Source organism: Meriones unguiculatus, chromosome 1, assembly GCF_030254825.1.
Source record: "Meriones unguiculatus strain TT.TT164.6M chromosome 1, Bangor_MerUng_6.1, whole genome shotgun sequence".
In the NCBI taxonomy this organism is placed as follows: domain Eukaryota; kingdom Metazoa; phylum Chordata; class Mammalia; order Rodentia; family Muridae; genus Meriones; species Meriones unguiculatus.
In genome coordinates, this window is record NC_083349.1 from 157,752,535 (window position 1) to 157,772,681 (window position 20,147).

Genomic DNA, 20,147 nt, shown 5'->3' on the forward strand with positions numbered 1-20,147 from the left:
GCGCCTTAAAGATGGAGCTGGTTTCTGCCTTCCACCTTCCCGATGGTGAGTGCTCTCTGTCACAAACAACTCCACATTTGGCTAAGGCTGAGGATCTGGCTAGCTTCCATGTATGTGGACCTATCTGCATTGTCCACGTGGCATGCTGGGGTTGGCTACCCAGAGGCTATTTAAGCTGTGGGCTGGCTTTCCCCAGGGTCAGATGATTGTTCAAGGTTCCTGAATAAACTGCATTGAAAAAATAAAAAAATAAAAAATAATAAAATAAAATAAAATAAAAAATCTGTGCTTAGTATGCTCGGGGTCGTCTCCTGCTTTGAAGGGACGACCCCCATCGCAATCGGAATAAACTGCCTCTTGCTTTTACATCAAAAAAAAAAAAAAAAAAAAAAAAAGAAGAAAGAAAAAAAGAAGACAGGGTTTCACAAAATTGGAAAAGGTGTTCTGTGTGCCAACAGCAACAACTCCTACATTACAAGTTGAAAGGGGCTGGTAGAACCACAGGTGGGAGGCTCAGAATCCACAGAGAAAAGGTGCTATTCTTCCTACTTTGCCTACTGTTGTCGAAAATAAAGAGTGTTACTATAAATGATAAAGAAGTCATATGAGTGCAGCAATCTCTAACAGATGTGATATGGATAAACAAGTTGGTTGGCATAAAACTATCTGAAGCAAAAGACCCTGGGAAAGAAACCGTGTAGTGCTGTGAACAATGGTTGCTTCCAGTAAGTGAGGAAGGAAAGGAAGTATTCACAATAGAACAAGAGAACACGAATATGGTAAGATCATCTCCATAATCAAAGCTTCTGCTAAAGTCAGTCCAATGAACTCTAAAAGCATGATAAATATTTTTGAGGGTTACAAACCAAAGAGGATTGAATTGAAGAAATTAAAGATACTATGATCACCGGTATTTTTGAATTTTAATTAAAATTAAGTTTAATTTTAATTAACATTTTAATTTAATTAATCTTTAATTAACAGAAAGAGTACTAATTACACATTCTTAACTATTGTATGTGCTTTATATATGCTTGATTTTAAATTCTTGTGCCCTAAATTAGCAGTGTACAAGTAGCTATTTGGAAAAAATGTTAATGGTATCTCATTTTTATATTAACTGGTAATAATGCTGAGTATATATTCAGGAGCTTAATTTTAGGAAAATATTTTTTCATTGTGTGATTATTCAAATATTTATTCCATTTTATTTGTGTTCTTTTCTTAACACGGATTTTTAAAAATTTGTATACATCTGCAAATTTGTAACTCATGTTTTCTGCCACTCCTTTGCTTTTCACTTGTATGGTGCTCTTCACTCAGCAGTTCTTAGTTCTATGAAAGCCAAAGTGTTGCCCTTTTACTTAGGCTTTTGATACTGATTAACTGACTGCATAAACCAAGATCATAAAAGACCTGCTGAACATTTTTTTATCATTTGATTCTTTATAGATAGCTTTGTAAGCTACTTAAGTTCATTTTGTATATTGTATAAGGTGTTGTTAAAGGTCCATTTTTATTTGTGGGTATACAATTGTTCCAACACTGAGGAAAACAATGTCTATTTTCTATTGAATTGCTCTTGTGCTTTTATCCAAAATAAAGTGATGGTGTTTAAAGGTATAATGCTTGCTCACTAGACCTCTGTCCAGAACCACACTAACCTTACTACCTTCACAAGGACAGTTTAATTCTACTCTAAAAATTAAAAATAAAATTTAAAAAGCTATTTCTAGATTATAGGTACTCAGTCCCTCATTCTATAATCAAACTTGAAAAATCCTTGATATTCTTTTTTTTTCTTTTTTTTTCTTTTTTTTATATGTTACATTTTATTAACTGTATCCCAGCCGTGTCCTGATCCCTCCTTCCCTCCCAGTCCCTCCCTCCCTCCCTCATCTCCACTGTGCCCCTTTCCAAGTCCACTGATAGGGGGGACCTCCTCCCCATTCATCTGATCCTGTTTTATCAGGTATCTTCAGGACTGGCTGCAAAGCCCTCCTCTGTGTCCTAACAGGACTGCTCCTCCCTTCGAGGGTGGGGGGACCAAAGAGCCAGTCATTGAGTTCCTGTTAGAAATAGTCCTTGTTCCCCTCACTTTGGGAAACCAATGAGCTCTCCATTTATTCCTGAAACAATAACCAAAGACTTTTAAATTTTAAATATCTGTCTTAAATTTATTCATCTTGCATCCTTATCATAGCCCCCTCCCACAACTCATCCTGATCCCACCCTCCTGTGGTCTTTTCCTTCATCTCTTCCCCTAGTCCTCAGGCATGGAGAACCCTTTCCCCTATTGACTGACTCCAGCCTATCAAGTCTCTTCAGGACTGTCTGCATCCTCTAACTGTGGCCTGGCAGGGCCGTCCCTCCAGAAGGAAGTGATGGAGGAGGAGGCAACAGAATCCATGTCAGAAACAGCCCCTGGTCCCTTACTTGAGAACTCACTTGGAGATTGAACTGTCTATTTGGCTACATCTGAACAAGGGACCTACGTCTTCTCTATGCATTGTCCTTGGATGGTGCATCAGACTCTGCAGGCTGCCATGGGCCCAGATTTGTTGGCTTTGTTGGTCTCCTTGTGGAGCTCCTGCCCCCTCCAGGTCCTTCTATTCCTCCTGCCCCACCCACACTCTTCCATATAGCCCTCTGTGCTCTGCCAAAAGTTTGACTATGTGTATCAGCATCTGCTTTGATCCCTTGCTAGGTAGAGTTTTTCAGAGAACATCTATGGTAGGCTCCCCTTCTGTTTCCTTCCTTGAACCACTCCCATTTCAGCCAGTTCTATTCTATTTGCCCTTCTGAATAATAATTAAGCATCCTTCCTAGAGTTCTCCTTGTTACTTAGCTTCTTTAGGTCTGTGTATTGCAGTATGGTTGCCCTGTATTGTACGGCTAATATCCTCTTATAAGTTAATATGTACCATTCTTGCATTTCTGGGTCTGGGTTACCTCACTCAGGATATTTTTCATATCTACCCATTTGCCTGTAAATTTCAAGATGCCTTTGTTTTTAATAGATGATTAGTATTCCATTTTGTAGATGCATCACAGTTTCTTTATCCATTCTTCAGTTGAGGAACATCTAGGTTGTTTCCAGTTTCTGGCTATTAAGAATAAAGCTGCTATGAACACAGCTGAGCAAACGTCTTTGCTGTATCTTCCAGGTATATGCCCAGGAATGGTATAGCTTGGTCTTCCCAAATTTCAGAGAAAGAACCAGATTGTTTTCCAAAGTGGTTAGTACACATTTGCACTCCGACCAGGTTCTCCACAACCTAGCCAGCATGTGCTGTCACTTGAGTTTTTGAACTAAGCTATTCTGACAGGTGTAAGATAGAATCTCAGAGTCATTTTGATTTCTATTTCCCTGATGACTATAGATGTTAGGCATTTCTTTAAATGCTTCTCAGCCATTCCATATGTCTTTGTTGAGAATTTTCTGTTTAGTTCTGTACCCATTTTTAATTGGATTATTTAGTTCCTTGCTGTTTAACTTCTTGAGTTCTTTATATATTCTGGATATTAGCCCTCTGTCAGACATAAGGTCGGTAAAGGTCTTTTCTCAGTCTGTAAACTGTTGTTTTGTTTGGTTCTGTGTTTTTGCTTTACAGAAGGTTTTTGATCTCATGAGGTACCATTTATTAATTACTGACTGATCTTAGAGCCTGAGCTGTTGGTGTTCTGTCCAGAAAGTTGTCTCTGCGCCTATAAGTTCAAGGCTCATCATCACTTTTTCTTCTAGTAGATTTAGTGTGTCTGGTTTCATGTTGAGGTCTTTGATCCACTTGGACTTTAGTTTAATGTAGGGTGATAAATATGGATCTATTTTCATTTTTCTACATGTAGACATCCGCTTAAGCCAATACCACTTGTTAAAGATGTTATCTTTTTTTTCATTGTATGGCTTTGACTCCAGTGTCAAAAACCAAGTGTCCTTAAGGTGTGTGGGTTTATTTCTGAGTCTTTGATTCTACTCCATAGTTCTGCCAGTCTGTTTCCAGTATCATGTTTTCATTACTATTGTTCTATATTACAGGTTGAGATCAAGAATGGAGGCACCTCTAGAAGATCTTTTATTGTTTGGAATTATTTTTAGCTATTCTGGCTTTTTTATTTCTCCATAAAAGTTAATGGTTGCTCTTTCTAGGACTGTAAAGAACTTTGTTCATGTTTTGATAGGAATTGCATTGAATCTGTAGATTGATTTTGGTAAAATGTCCATTTTTACTATGTTAATCGTAACAATCCATAAGCATAGTAGATCTTTCCATCTTTTGATATCTTCTTCAATTTCTTTCTTCAGAGACATGAAGTTTTTGTTTGTTTGTTTGCTTGTTTGTTTTTAATACAAGTCTTCCACTTGCTTGGTTAGAGATAAACCAAGATACTTTATGGTTTTCCTGGCTCTTGTAAAGGCTATTGTTTACCTACTTTCTCTCTCAGCTCATTTGTCTTTTGTATACAGGACGGCTACTTTTTTTTTAATTAATTTTGTATCCATACACTTTACTGAAGGTTTTTTATCAGTTGTAGGAGTTCTTTGGTAGAATCTTGGAAGTCACTTATATGTTCTATCATATCATCCATGAATAGTGATACTTTGAATTTTTCCTTCCCAATTTGCATCCCTTTTATCTCCTTTACTGTTTTACTGTTCTAGCTAGGATCTCAAGTACTATATTGAAGAGATAGTAGGAAGCCTTGTCTTATCTCTGTATTTAGTGGACTTTCTTTGAATTTCTCTCCATTTAATTTGATATTGGCTATGGGCTTGCTGTATATTTCTTTTATTATGTTTAGGTATGGGAATTGTATCCCTAATCTCTCCATGATTTTTATCATGGAGGGATATTGGACTGTATCAAAGGACTTTTCTGCATGTAATGAGATGTTTGTGTGATTTTTTTCTTTCAGTTTGTTTATGTGATAGATTACATTGATGGATATATATATATATATAACAATTTCTACATCCCTGGAATGAAGCCTAATTGATCATGGTGGAATTTGTATTTGATTTGATATGTTCTTGGATTCAGTTTGACAGTATTTTATTGAGAATTTTTGCATCAATGTTCATGAGAGAGATTGGTCTGAAGTTCTCTTTCTTTGCTGAGGTTTAGGTTATCAGGGTGACTGTCTTCATAGAATGAGTTTGACAATGTTCCTTCTGTTTCTATTTTGTAGAAAAGTTTGAGGAATACTGGTATTAGCTCTTCTTTGAAAGTCTTATAGATAAATAAGCTAAAACCATCTGGCCCTAGGTGGTTTTTTTCCCGTTTTCTTCGAGGGTATAAGACTGTTTAAACTTTGACTGATCTTGATTTAGCTTTGGTATGTGAAATCTATTGAGAAAATCCTGAATTTCCTTTAGGTTTTCCAATTTGTTGGATACAGGCTTTTGAAGTAAGACCTAAAAATTCTGTGAAATTCCTCAAGGTCTGTTGTTATGACCCCCTTTTCCTTTCTGATTTTGTTGATTTGGATAGTGTCTCTCTGTCTTTTAGTTAGTTTGGCTAGGGGTTTGTCTATCTTGTTAATTTTCTCAAAGAGCCACCTCTTGGTTTCATTGATTCTTTGTGTTCTTCTCTTTGTTTCTAAATTATTGATTTCAGCCTGGAGTTTGATTATTTCCTAACTTTTACTTCTCTTGTATGGGTTTGTTTCTTTTTGTTCTAGAGCTTTTAGGTATGTTTTTAAATTGCTGGTATGAGAAATCTCCAATTTCTTTATGAAGGAACCTAGTACCATGAAATTTTCCCCTTAGCTTTGCTTTCATTGTGTCCCATAAATTTTGGGTATGTTGTGCCTTCATTTTCATTGAATTCTATCAATTTTTAAATCTCTTTCTTTAATTTTTCCCTGACCCAGTGGTCATTGAGTAGGAAGTTGTTCACTTTTCATATGTGAATAGGCTTTCTGTTGATTCTGTTGTTGCTGAGTTCCAGCTTTGATCCAGGGTGATCTGATAAGATAGAAGGGGATATTTCAATCTTCTTGTATCTTTTGAGACTTGCTCTGTGACCAAGTATATGGTCAATTTTGGAGAAGATTCCCTGAAGTGCTAAGAAGAGTGTATATTCTTTTGTGTGATATCTTTAGGTCTAAATGATTCATGATGTCTATTAATTTCATTATTTTTCTGTTTAGTTTTTGTCTCAATAAATTGTCCATTGGTGAGAGTGGGGTGCTGGAGTCTCCCACTATGAACATATGAGGTTTGATGTGTGATTAAAACTTTCCTCATGCTATGACTCTCTTCAGACAGAAAAGCGATCTTGGAACTACAGCCACCATTGTTACTACCATTTAATTGGCGGCTGTTGGAGCTACCACCAGGGCATTAGCCATGAGTCATACTGGGCAGACTGCTCAGACCCTGAATAATCATTTAGCCAACGTAGCTCATGCCTTAGTTGTACATAAAGGAATTAATGCTCAACTAAAAGGAAGCTTGATGGTGGTCAATCAGAGGATTGGCCTCTTGCAGGAGCAAATTGATACCCTATGGCAAATCGCTCAACCTGGCTGTCAATGAAAGTATGCTGGACTTTGTGTCACTAGCATATAACATGAGAATTTTTCCTGTGCTGCAAATCTGTCTAAACAATTGTTGAGCGATATTTTAGGTAATTGGACTGGAGAATTCGATACTACGATGGAGCAGCTGAGAGTGGCCACTATCACAGTAAATTCTACCAGAGTGGACGCAGGACTAGCCACAGGATTATCAACATGGATTGCTGCAGCCAAGAATCATCTGAAGGAATGGGCGGGCATGGGAGCGTTAGCAGGCCTTCTGGTGTTGGTCTCCTTGGTTTGCCTGTGGTATATATGCAAGATTAGAGTCTCACAACAGTGTGATGTAGCCATGATCATTCAGGCCTTTGCAGCCATTGAAGCAGGACATTCTCCCCAAGCATGGTTGGATACCATAAAAAGCTAAAATGATACGCCCAGGATGCGAGGCTAAGCACTGCACTCAGGGTCAGCTGCTTTGGACCCAGAGAAGAGCATGTCTGATTGCATGCGGGTTGATGCCCCAGGTCCCGCCTCTGAGAAAAAGGTATCGGTCGGGTCTGATGCTCTTTGGGTGGATGACACCTAAATGAACATCAGTACAAAGTCCCAATTTATTTCTAATATCAGAGATCAGACCTCTACTCTTGCCTGATGCATCTAAAACAAAAAGGGGGAACTGTAGAGAGCTGCGGAATGCTATGCCTTAAAGATGGAGCTGGTTTCTGCCTTCCACCTTCCCGATGGTGAGTGCTCTCTGTCATGAACAATTCCACATTTGGCTAAGGCTGAGGATCTGGCTTGCTTCCATGTATGTGGACCTATCTGCATTGCACACGTGGCACGCCTGGGTTGGCTACCCAGAGGCTATTTAAGCTGTGGGCTGGCTTTCCCCAGGGTCAGATGATTGTTCAAGGTTCCTGAATAAACTGCATTGAAAAAAAAAAAAAAAAAAAAAAAAAACTTTAGTAATGTTTCTTTTATAAATGTGGGTGCCCTGGCATTTGGGGCATAGATGTTCAGCATTGAGAAATCATCTTGTATTTTTCCATTGATGAGTATGAAATGTTCATCCCTATCTCTAGGGATGAACAGGCTAGGGAACTGTTGAAAGGAAGATTATACATAGGAAGACATGACCTCTGAGGTGAAACTGAGGAACTATAACTGGGAGCTGTCCATGTGAAAACAGTTCATATGTATGGATTCAGGCAAGTGCAGGGACATCGTTGATGCAATATTCACACCTGACAGTTTGCTCGTTACAAAGTCTATCGTAAACGGATTGCAGACAAAGTATATGTCCTTACTTGACAATTTCTGATTTGAGCTGGATCAAAAGACTCAACAATAGACTATGTCTGGTCCACTCATAACTTCCTATTGTGTGGTCACAGAAGCACTAGACAAAAACTTCCTAAAAGAGAAATCCAGCTCAAAATGGTGTTGATTTTGCTTTTCTCTCATGAGTGTCCATTATGCATTGCATTAGTCACGTAGCTAAAAATGTTATAAAATATCTGAGAGGGAAGGTTTATGCAGCCTGCAGTTTTAGATGCCACAGGCACAGAACAAGAAAACTTGTTGCTTTGAGGCCACTTTAGTGTGCTGGGCGACAACGTTGTGGAGAGACTGCTCAGAGGATACCAACAAAGCAGAAAGAGAAACAGCAAACGTTTTAGTAATTTAGGGAAAAAATAAGGTAAACAGGTAAGTGTTAGAGCACACTGGCTATTGTTCTTAAAAATATCAAATGTGAGGATGTGCCTTACCACATCAGGCAGGCTCCTCACACTTCTTAAGGTATCAATAGCAATTTCTCATTATAATTTTTAAGTCACAAGTATTTTCCTATGTCATCTTTCTTAAATAACCAGTGATCACTGTACCTTAATAAATTTTTGAAGACATCCAAGGGCAGAACACATGTTGGAAATGAAAATGGAAAAGCAAGGTTTGACTGCTAGGGCTGCCTGGGTATTTGAAGCCTGAACACAATGCTGAAAGATAAAACCCATGAAATCAAGACAGAATGTCAACTTGTGAATGGATTGAACCAAATTACAAGTTTATTAATGGCCTAAAATGTATTTGGTGACCTGATATTAATGACTTTCTTGAAACTCAAGAATGAGACTGGACTGGATTCTTCACAGGTGATCTGACAGTGAGAAAGGTATTTTTTAGTCACCAGTAGAGCAAGGGCTGAGTTTCCTTTCTAGTTTTCTCAACACATCTGTTTCAGCCTTACAGTTATCTTCAAGATAAAAAACAAGACATTGCAATAATTTCAAAATTATCTTTATGAACCCAAGGCCAATATGTTTTAGAAGCACCTCCAACCAAGAGGCAGAGAGTTGTTGGAATAGATTGAGCAGAATTTTAAAATGTGAGATCAAATCTTTTTTCTTTTTTTATTAATTATGCTTTATTCACTTTGTATACCCCCATAAGGCCCTCCTTTCTCCCCTCCTTATCCCACCCACCCCTCTCCCTTCTTCGCGCATGCCCCTCCCCAAGTCCACTGATAGGGGAGGTCCCCCTCTCCTTCCTTCTGATCTTAGTTTATCAGATCTCATCAGGAGTGGCTGCATTGTCATCTTCTATGGCCTGGTAAGGTTGCTCCTCCCCCCCCCAGGGGGAGGTGATCAAAGAGCAGGCCAATCAGATTATGTCAGAGGCAGTCCCTCTTCCTATTACTATGTAGCCCACTTGGACACTAAACTGCCATGGGCTATATCTGTGCAGGGGTTCTAGGTTATCTCCATTCATGGTACTTGGTTGGAGTATGAGTCTCTGGGAAGACCCCTGTGTTCAAATTTTCTGGTTTTGTTGCTCTCCTTGTGGAGTTCCTGTCCTCTCCAGATCTTATTATTTCCCAGTTCTTACAAAAGATTTCATGCACACTGCCCAACAGTTGGCATAAGTCTCAGCATCTGCTTTGATAGTCTGCATGGGAGAGCTTTTCAGAGGCCCTCTGTGGCAGGTTCCTAGCTTGTTTCCTGTTTTCTTCTTCTGCTGATGTCCTTTCTCTTTGCCTTTCAGGATGGGGATTGAGCATTTTAGTCAGGGTCCTCTCTCTTGATTAGTTTCTTTAGATTTAGTACAGATTAGTACAGATTTTAGTAGGTTTATCCTATATTACATGTCTATATTAGTGAGTATATACGATGTGTGTCTTTCTGCTTCTGGGACGGCTGACTCAGGATGATCCTTTTCAGGTAGCACCATTTACCTGCAAATTTCATGATTTCCTTATTTTTCATTGCTGAGTAATATTCCATTGTGTAGATGTAACAAAATTTCTGCATCCAATCTTCAGTTGAAAGGCATCTGGGCTTTTTCCAGCTTCTGGCTATTACAAATAAAGCTGCTACAAACATGCTTGAGTAAATGTCCTTATTGTGTACTTGGGCACTTTCTCAGACAACTAGGAATAGCGCTTCCTCAAGATCCAGCCATACAACTCCTAGGCATATATCCAAAAGAGGTTCAAGTACACAATAAGGACATTTGCTCAACGAATCTTTTTTCTTTCAGTGTTATAATTTCTCTTTGTTTTAGGAAGAAAAATAACTTGAAGAAATAAATTTGATGTGAAACATGAACTTAAATGTAATCTAATTTCAACTAGGCAACAAGTAGATATTCACCAAATGGATTTCTCTAATGAATAGCTCATATATCTCTCAGATCTTACCTGAGAAAATTTTATATCTGTAATTGTTCAAGCATACATTATTAAAAACTGAAATGATAATTAAGCATCAAATGTATATTCCTAATACTTCTCTCTCTTTCTCTGTCATTTTCTCTGTCTTCTCCCCATTCTCAGTGTTAACATATGTAAGTTTATAAAATAAAAAAGACATAAAGAAAGAAGGAGAAAACAGACTGATCCTTGTGACTAAAAGATCCTCGTAGAAGAAATAAATCCTGAGAAAGTGTATTCATTTTCTGAATCCTGGATTTGAAACAAGTTTTAATCTGTCCAATATTATTCTACATGGATTCTTTAACTATTATCAAGTACCAGTTGAGAAATAATTTCACATGGATGATTCTAGAATCTTGTTTGATATGAATGAAATGTTCAATATCCATAAATACATAAGAAGTTTTATGTCATAGACCTCATGCTAGATTTGGACATAAAAAAGTGGCATTCAACATTGCACCAGGAGGTGCAGAGACAAAATAAGTAACATTAAACCTAAATATATATGAAATTCAATCATAATTATAATAAGTTTCCAGCACATGTGGGTCAACAAATGAAAATAGTATGGAAATAGGTCAAAAAGTGTTGTGATTTGAAACTCATGACATGGTATTAAAATTTAATCAAGATGTCCAGAAAAATGACTCTCGAAGAAACAGAACTTCCACTGGAAAAGAAGCAAGAAGAAGTAATTATTGGAAATGGAGAAGGCTAGAGTAAGGAGCATATTTGACTCAAAGAGGAGAAATAGTTTCCTGAAGTAGGATATTGTATTTATGATCCAAACAGTACCAGAAGTTTTGGAAATTGAAAAAATATAGTGAGAGGCCTAAAATTATATATTTTTTAAAACTATTGTAATCTTTAAAACAAAAGCTAAAACATGGTAATATGTAGTTATTTTTAGTGACCTGTGGATACTGTGTATGTATTGTTAGAAGTTTAATCCTGGGGTTGGAGAGAGAGCTCAGCAGCTCAGAGTATTACTATTATATAACAGGACCAGAATTTTTAATTAGTATTTATTACAATTTATTCACTTTGTATCCCATCTGTAGCCCTTTCCCTCATATACTTCTGGTCCCATCTGCCTTCCCTCTTTCCCACTTATGTCCCTCCCTTAGTCCACTGATAGGGGAGTTCTTCTTCCACTACTATCTGAATCTAGCTTATCAGGTCTCATCAGGATTGTCTGGATCTTCTTTCTCTGTGGTCTAGTAAGGACACCCTGCCAAGGGGAGATGATCAAAGAGTAGGCAACCGAGTTAATGCCAGAGTGCCCCTGCTCCCCTTACTAGGGTATCCCCATGGAGACTGAGCTGCCCAGAGGCTACATCTGAGAAGGGAGTCTAAGTCCTCTCCATGCATGGTTCTTGGTTGATTCACCCATCTCTACAAGCCCAACAGGGCCCAGATTTTTTGGCTCTGTTCCTCACCTTTTACAGTCTTGTCCTCTCTGAGTCTTACTATGTCCACTTTCTTCTGTAAGATTTCATGCACTCTGCCCAAAGTTTGGCTATGAGTCTCAGCATCTGTTTCAATACCCTACTAGGTAGAGTCTTTCTGAAGCCTTCTGTGGTAGACTTCTATCCTGTTTCCTGTCTTCAGCTTCCTTTGTCTATCCTGTTTGCCTTTATGATGAGAAGTAATCATCTTCCCTAGGGTCCTCCTTGTTGTTTTCCTTCATCAGGACTATAGATTTTAGTATGTTTATCCTATATTATATGTCTAATATCAAGTTATAAGTGAGCATATACCCCGTGTGTCTTTCTGGTTCTGGTTTAACTCACTCATAATGGTCTTTTCTAGTTCCATTCATTTGCCTGCAAATTTCATGATTTCCTTGTTTTTAATTGCTGAGTAGTATTCCACTGTGTAAATGTGCCATATTTTCTGTATCCACTCCTCGGTTGAGGGACATCTAGATTGTTTTCAGTTCTGGCTATTACAAATAAAGCTGCTATGAACATAGTTGAGCAAATGTCCTTGCTGAATGATGGAGCATATTTAGGGTGTATTCCCAGGAGTGGTATACCTGGATCTTGAGGAAGCACTATTTCTAATTTTCTGAGAAAGTACCAGATTGATTTGCAAAGTGGTTGTACAAGTTTACGTTCCCACCAGCAATAGAGGAGGGTTTCCCTTTCTCCACATCCTCTCCAGCATGTGTTGTCACTTGAATTTTTGATCTTAGCCATTCTGATGAGTGTAAGGTGGAATCTCAGGGTCATTTTGATTTGCATTTTCCTGATGGCTAAGGATGTTGAGCTTAAATGTGTTTTCTCCATTCGTTATTTTTCTGTCGAGAATTTTGTTTAGTTCTGTGCCCATTTTTTTAATTGGATTACTTTTTTGTTGGTATTTAACTTCTTGAGTTCTTTACATATTCTGGATATTATTCTTCTGTCAGATATAGGGCTGGTAAAGGCCTTTTTCTAGTCTGTAGGCTGTCATTTATTACAGTGTGCTTTGCTTTACAGAAGCTTTTCAGTTTTATCAGGTCCCTTTTATTGATTGCTGATCTTAGAACTTGTGCTATTGATGTTCTGTTCATGAAGTTGTCTCCTATGCCAATAGTTCAAGGCTCTTCCCCGCTTTAGCTTCTAACAGATTTAGTGTGTCTGATTTAATGTTGATGTCTTTGATCCATTTGGACTTTAGTTTAGTGTAGGGTGATAAATATGGATCTTGGATTCATATCTTTAGGTATCTTTAGGTGTGTGGGTTTATTTCTGGATCTTCAATTCGATTCCATTGATCTACCATCTGTTTCTACTCCAGTATCATGTCATTTTTATTACTATTGTTCTATATTACAGGTTGAGATCAAGAATGGAGACACCTCCAGAAAATCTTTTATTGTTTGGAATTATTTTAGCTATTCTGGCTTTTTTATTTCTCCATGTGTAGTTACCAGTTGCTATTTCTAGATCTGTAAATAACTGTGTTAGTATCTTGATGGTAAGTGCATTGAATCTGTAGATTGTTTCTGTTAAGATGATCATTTCATTATGTTAATTCTACTGATCCATAAGCTATTTCCATCTTCTGCTTTCTTCTTCAATTTCTTCCTTCAGAGACTAAGTTTTGTTTTGTTTTGTTTCCCCATTACAGGTCTTTCATTTTCTTGGGTAGAGTCACGCCAAGGTACTTTATGTACTTTGTGGCTATTGTGAAGGATGAAATTTCCCTAATTTCTTTCTCAGCCCTCTTGTCTTTTGTATACAGGAGGGCTTCAGATTATTTTTTTTAGTTAATTTTGTATCCAGCCATTTTGCTGAAGGTGTTTATCATCTGAAGGAGTTCTCTGGTTGAATTTTTGAGGTCATTCATGCATATTATCATATCATCTGAGAATAGTGATACTTTGTCTTCTTTCTTTCTGATTTGTATCCCTTTGATCTCCTTTAGTTGTCTTATTGCTCTAGCTAGGACTTCAAGTACTGTATTGAAGAGATATGAAGAGAGTGGGCAGCCTTGTCTTATCCCTAGTTTCAGTGGGATTGATTTAAGTTTCTCTCTGTTTAGTTTGTTGTTAGCTATAGGCTTGTTGTATATAGCCTTTACTGTGTTTAAGTATATGCCTTGTATCCCCTATCTCTCCAAGACTTTAAACATGAACAAGTGATGGATTTTGTCAAATGCTTTAGGTACAGAATATCCCTCCATTTTAAAACCATGCTTCTTTCTTTCTTATCCCAATACTCCATATTTTTTCCTAGCTACATCATCTCCCAAAATATTTTTATTAAAGCATTTTAGTCAGTTATCAGTTATCCTCAAAGGTTAATTGACATACTTTGCCATCCCAGATACTCTCAATATCCACACACTCTGACATCTGTGCTGTTTACCCTCTACCACTTGGACCTCCACTATGCCATTGCTTCTTTCCACCAGTGAGGAAGTTACTTATACTTCATCTACTTTTATATTATTTTTATATTTGTGATTTGATAGTTGTCAATAGGAGAAACTTCCTCCAAGTCCATGCTATATAAAATAGTACATACTTCATTTTTCTTATTTCTCTTTACTGAGCTTGCTTATCACCAAATGTTGGACTATATCTTTGGATAATCATTCCATGTCTTTCCTTTCCCCACTTAACTACAAAACAAATGTATTACTAGTGCTTTTCTTAGACACAGATGAAAATTATGTGTGTATATATATATATATATGTTATTTATTTACTTTTATTTTATGTATATTAGTTTTGCCTATATGTATGTATATGTTCCATGTGTGCCTTGTATGAAAGGAGGACAGAAGAGATGGTGTTGGATTCTTTTAACTTTAATAGTAGGCAGTTGTAAGTTACCACGTTAGTGCTGGGAAGAAATGCTAGGACATCTGCAAAAGCAGCAAGTGACTTTAGCTGCTGAGCTATCTCTCAGCCCAGAAATAATATTTTAAAATAACATGCCTGCCATTGCCACATCAAGTTATGTGTTTACTACAATTATTTTATTACCATCATTTACAACTGTTGTCACTGAATATATTTCATACTTATTGGTATGAGGAGGCCCAAGATGCAAAGCTACTTGTGTTATTGTCATAACAAGGAATCTGATAGTGTCATAGATTGGAATTATCAATTCCACCTGGTTGCTCATTTTGCCTTCCACAAAATAGGAACAGAAGAAACATTAGCAAACTTATTCTATGAGGCCACAGTCACCTTGGTACATCTAAACTGCACAAAGACACAACAAAGAAAAGAGAACTTCAGACTAATCTCACTTATGAACATTGACACAAAATACTCAATAAGATACTGGCAACCCGAATCCAAGAACACATCAAAGATATCATCTACTATGACCAAGGCATGTAGGGGTGGTTCAATATAATGAAATCTATCAATGTAATCCACTACATAAACAAACTGAGAGAGAAACACATACACACATGATCATAGCCTTAGAGGCCAAAAAAAGCATTTGACAAAATTCAACACCTGTTCATGTTAAAGTCTTGGAAATATCAGGGATACAAGACACTTACCTAAACATAGCAAAGGCAAAATACAGCAAGCCTATAGCCAACATCAAACTAAATGGAGAGAAACTTAAATAAATCTCACTAACATCAGGGGCAAGGCAAGGCTGCCCACTTTCCAGGTATGTCTTCAACATAGTACTTGAAGTCCTAGCTAGATAGAGCTACAAACCAGGACTAGAATTTTGATGCCACGATCAGAATAGGGGAGCTCACAAAGCGATCTGACACCCTCTTCTGGGCATCTGCAGACTAACACATAAAGTGAAAATCTTTAGAAAGAAATGAATGCCTGTCTTTAATAAAATGTTTACTGTTCATAACCTTCCTTGAAAGGTTGGTACGACAAAACAGTGTTAAGTGACACATGTATCTGAAGCAAAACAGATGTGAAGTCTCCCCAGCTGAAGATGGCAGTGTGGTCCAAGAATAAAGTACTGTGATACTTCATTAGCGTATCAGAGCGTGAAGTCTCAGGAAACACAAGAGAATTGAGAGCTTTCTCTTTTCTCTAAATTGAGCCATTTTGAGCTTGAAGCTGTAATTCCATGTTTCAGGTGTTACTTATTGAATTTTACAGCTAAAATATATTAGTAAATCACTTCACCTTTTTCAAGATCTTACATGTTCAAAACCAGTTTTGTATTCCATTCTTATTTTTAAAAAATATGTTAAAAGGTCCATAAATTTCCACACACAGTTTTCATTGTGTGACGATTGCACCATGAAAAAGGAATTTATATCCATGAGACACACAATTTCTTTGCGTTGGAAAATTTTAAATATTTTTCTAGCTATTTTGGAGCATTCAATTTGTTGTTGCCCAATATTAGATGAGGCAGTAGAACAATATACATTACATTTTTTATGTAGCTGAATCCCATAGTCATTATTTACCCTTCTTTTCTCCCTATTACCTTCCTTCCCTCCCTCCTTCCTTCCCCTTCCCACTTGCCTCCCAGACTCTGAAGACCAGACTTTACAAGACCAATCTTCAATTTTTATTTTCAAATACTTTAAAATAATCATTTTAAAAATATGTAGTATTTATTTTATGTGTATATGTGAGCCTGAGTGTATTTTTGTGCAGCATATGTGTGCAGGTGCCATGCAAGTTAGAAAGGCAGGATCCCCTGGAGCGGAGTCACAGTTGGTTGTGAGCTGCCTTGACAGGGTGCTGGGACCTGAACGTGGACCCCTAGCAACAGCAACCAGTGATCTTAACTGCTTAGCTACCTCGTTAACCCCCATCAAACATAAAGCTCGTTTTTGTTTTTGTTTTTGTTTTTTTATTTCTTAATGAATGTTCCTCTCTGCCTGTATTTTTCTCTCTTTTTGGAGAGTGATCCTGCACTTGGTATGTGCCAGGGACTTGGTACTAAACTGTTTTGTATCTCATCCCTAGCTTTCCTCTTTAAAAGTTAGGTTTTTTGGCCAGTTTTTACACCTCTCTTCATCCTTTGTCCCATTCAAATCATACAATTCTCCAAGTGAGAAGGCACGTGAAATGTTCATGAAGTTTTCCATGTTCATGTCATTTCATTGATCACAGTCACATCACCTTTGGAACAATCAGTGGGTTAAAGCAGTAAATTGTTGACTTAGAGAATAATTTGGCAGTGAATCATAGAAAATAAACATTAAAAATTGTGAACTTGTGTATGTGCCTAAATGTGGGTCTACTGAAAACCTATGTCACATACTCTGTAGTTTGTTATGAAGGCCCAGGTAAAACCTTTGGTCTTCATAGTTATACTCCTAGGAGATAGTGAAACTTTCAGAGCTGATGCTTAGGGTCTTGTAGAAGGAACTTAGGCCATTATGCCACCAACATGACTGACTAAAAGCAATATTCATCAGGGGAGCAATTAACATCAGGTCACTTTTACTTTTAAACTGTCAGTATAATTCAGAGTTGATGTCTAAGCTTACAGCCATGATGTACTCAGCTCAAAGTGATTTAGTAGGTCAAAGAGTTATTCTAGACAGTATTTTTTAAAGGCTATATTAGTATGATTCTCTTACATGGCAGATAAGACTCTTCATCTTATAAGATCTCACTTTTGATATACAAGAGACTTAAAAGAATCCTTTGAGGGTGTGATGGATTTAAGTCAATGAACCAGTCAATACCTGGCCAAGATCAATCCCCTTCACTCACAGTAAAGTTTGTACAAGCAGCTCTCAAGTACCATGACCTCTAATCTATAGGCTCAACAGAAAACTTACCCACATCTGCTTCAGTATTTCCTGTACTAGCACCTATTTTATTCCACCAGTTTAAACCTGCAAAGTCAAGGAAGGGAAGTCTGGTCTGTTTCTCTCCTTAGTCAACTGGTACTTCTGAATATCCTCTCCAGCCAGCACACACACAAACACACAAACAGGCATATAAAGTGGAAATTTCTGGTTTCTTTGAAGACTGAATTTTGTCATTTGATGTTTTGCTACAAGCTGGGCACGTGATATTTTGGCTTGCGAAAAGCCATATAATGTTTGGTTGTGACCCCTCACATTCAAGGGGGTTGATTTTGGTCAGCTGAAAATATACATGTGTGGACTCTGAGGAGAGGACACACATAGAGGTCCACACACAGTGACATCCCTTTTTGTATCAACATTGCTGCACTTTGTGCACTTTGTGCTGATCTTTGTGCTTTGACACTTGAATTCACAAAGAGAAATGTTCCAGAGAGTTTCTCCAGGCAATCCAACTGAGTCTTTTGGCTTTCACTGACTTTGTTTTTCTGTTTTATGTTGGCCTTTGGACTGGACTGCTCATATCCTGATGACTGAATCTGGTTATCCCCTAATGACCCATCAACCCTAATCTGCAGAAAGTATGTAAAAGAAGACTATAGCCCTTTTCTCTACTGATCTCCTCCATAAGGTTGGGGGGAAAGGGATGTAAAGGTGCTTAAGAAGCATAAAATAAAGTAGGTTTGGTGGAAAAATCTAAGCCTACACACATATGCACATACACAAACATACATATAAACATATACACACACAGCCCATCTCGATAACACCGATTATTTAATTCTTTCAAGTTGTGAGAAACAGAGGATACTCAGAGGAATAAAAAATGTTTTAGTTAATGTATCTTAGTCAGGTCATTGTGGATTAATGCTTCCTGGATATGAAAAGTACTAGAATCTCATAGGTTCTTAGATCTTTGACTTCAGGCTTATAGAACATGCAAAGTTTTTTTTTGTTTGTTTGTTTGTTTGTTTTTGTTTTTGTTTTTTGTACTGGTTTGTCATTCCTCTCTCCATCTCAGGACATCTAATGGTTTCCTGAGCTAGTGCATCCAAATCTCCAGAAGATTGTCTTGGGTGAGCCTATATTCACACTCTGCAAATCACATTAAGTGCATGGCCTACATTGTGGCTAAAGAGGCCTATTGCATTTTCTGGGCTCTATTACATGGTGGAAAGCACAGCCTTAGAAACCATCCTGTCATTTGTCATACCACAAAGCAGTTAATTGGTACATACCCTATGCTTAGTAACTTCAAAATAAGTGTCCTTGTGTCATTTATTCTTCTACCTATGGGTTCTAAAAAATTTATGTGTCATAATTTCCAAACATAGATAGAGTTTCACTACTCCATCTGACCATGTCAGTTCAATTCAAAACTCTTCCTTATTATGCTCCTCTTCAAGTCCCCTTTTCATAAAACTATTCCTATCCTGCCTTGGGTTGGAGGTGGAATAGTGCTTCACTATTCTTAGGACAGTGACTCATTAGGAACTTTCTCCAATAAAATTTCCTATAAAAACCATCATATGATTTTCAGCACTCAGTCCTTTTGTCATTTCCATGTGTTTGTAGAGTAGAAATCAGTAAATAGCATGAAACTCTGTTTCAAGAATTTTGTTTGTAATTATTTCATTCTACCTCTGATGTCATTGTTTCCTTGCCTCTACTCTCTAGTCTTGCACTGTGTGAAATGCTGTTTGAGCAAATAAATAATGCCCCAATCATCATTTCTATTTTTAGATACAATGATGTAAATGTGCTCATGCTTACTATGGATTCCTTCTGCAAATAAGTTTGCAGTAGGTTCTAACCCATACTTAATCACTAGAATAGTATTTTTCACAGTGTGATCCAAGATAAGAGGTGAGGGAAGAATGATATTAGACAAAACAATAGATGTGATTAACTTAAGTTTAGATAGTGGAGAGGTTTAAGTTTGTCATAAAAGCTCAATGAGTGTACTTTAACGGAAAAGATTTGTTAACTAAACCTTTTATTTGTTAAGCCGACTTGACTACTTAGACATGCAGATTCTCAGGTCGTCCCTCAGTCCCACTGAGTCTCATTCTGAGATGAGCCTGAGGTTTTTTTATTTTAACAAAGTCATTACTAATAATGGTAATTCTGGCATGGCTAAAGTTTGGGACCATTGCCCTAGGAACTATGCATCTCTGGGCTACCAGCCTTGATTCTGACCTCAATCTTATCTTTCATTTGAATGAAAGTTACCAGGAGCCTTGTTTTTATCAGCACCTGAATTAATGGCAAGTCTGTGCAGTGGTAAGAAAGAAACACACCCACCAATACTATCACCTGTATGTCACCTCTTTCGGTAGAAAAAATATGATTACCAATGTCAAAGCTAGAAAAAAAAATCAATATTGAATCAGGGAAAAGTGCAACTCTTCTGTTATTTGTAAAAATGTATTCCATATTAATCATAGAACTCTAAAACATGTAACTATAGGGTGTCAGTTGTGAATCATGGGAAATTTACTTATGACCTCGAGCTCTGCAAAAATTTAAACAAAGTGTAAAAACCAGAGATGTAAAACAAAAAACAAACAAAGAAAAATATTTAACTGAATGTTATACTCATAAGTGGAGTCTGGAGTAACAGGATGATAATGACTAG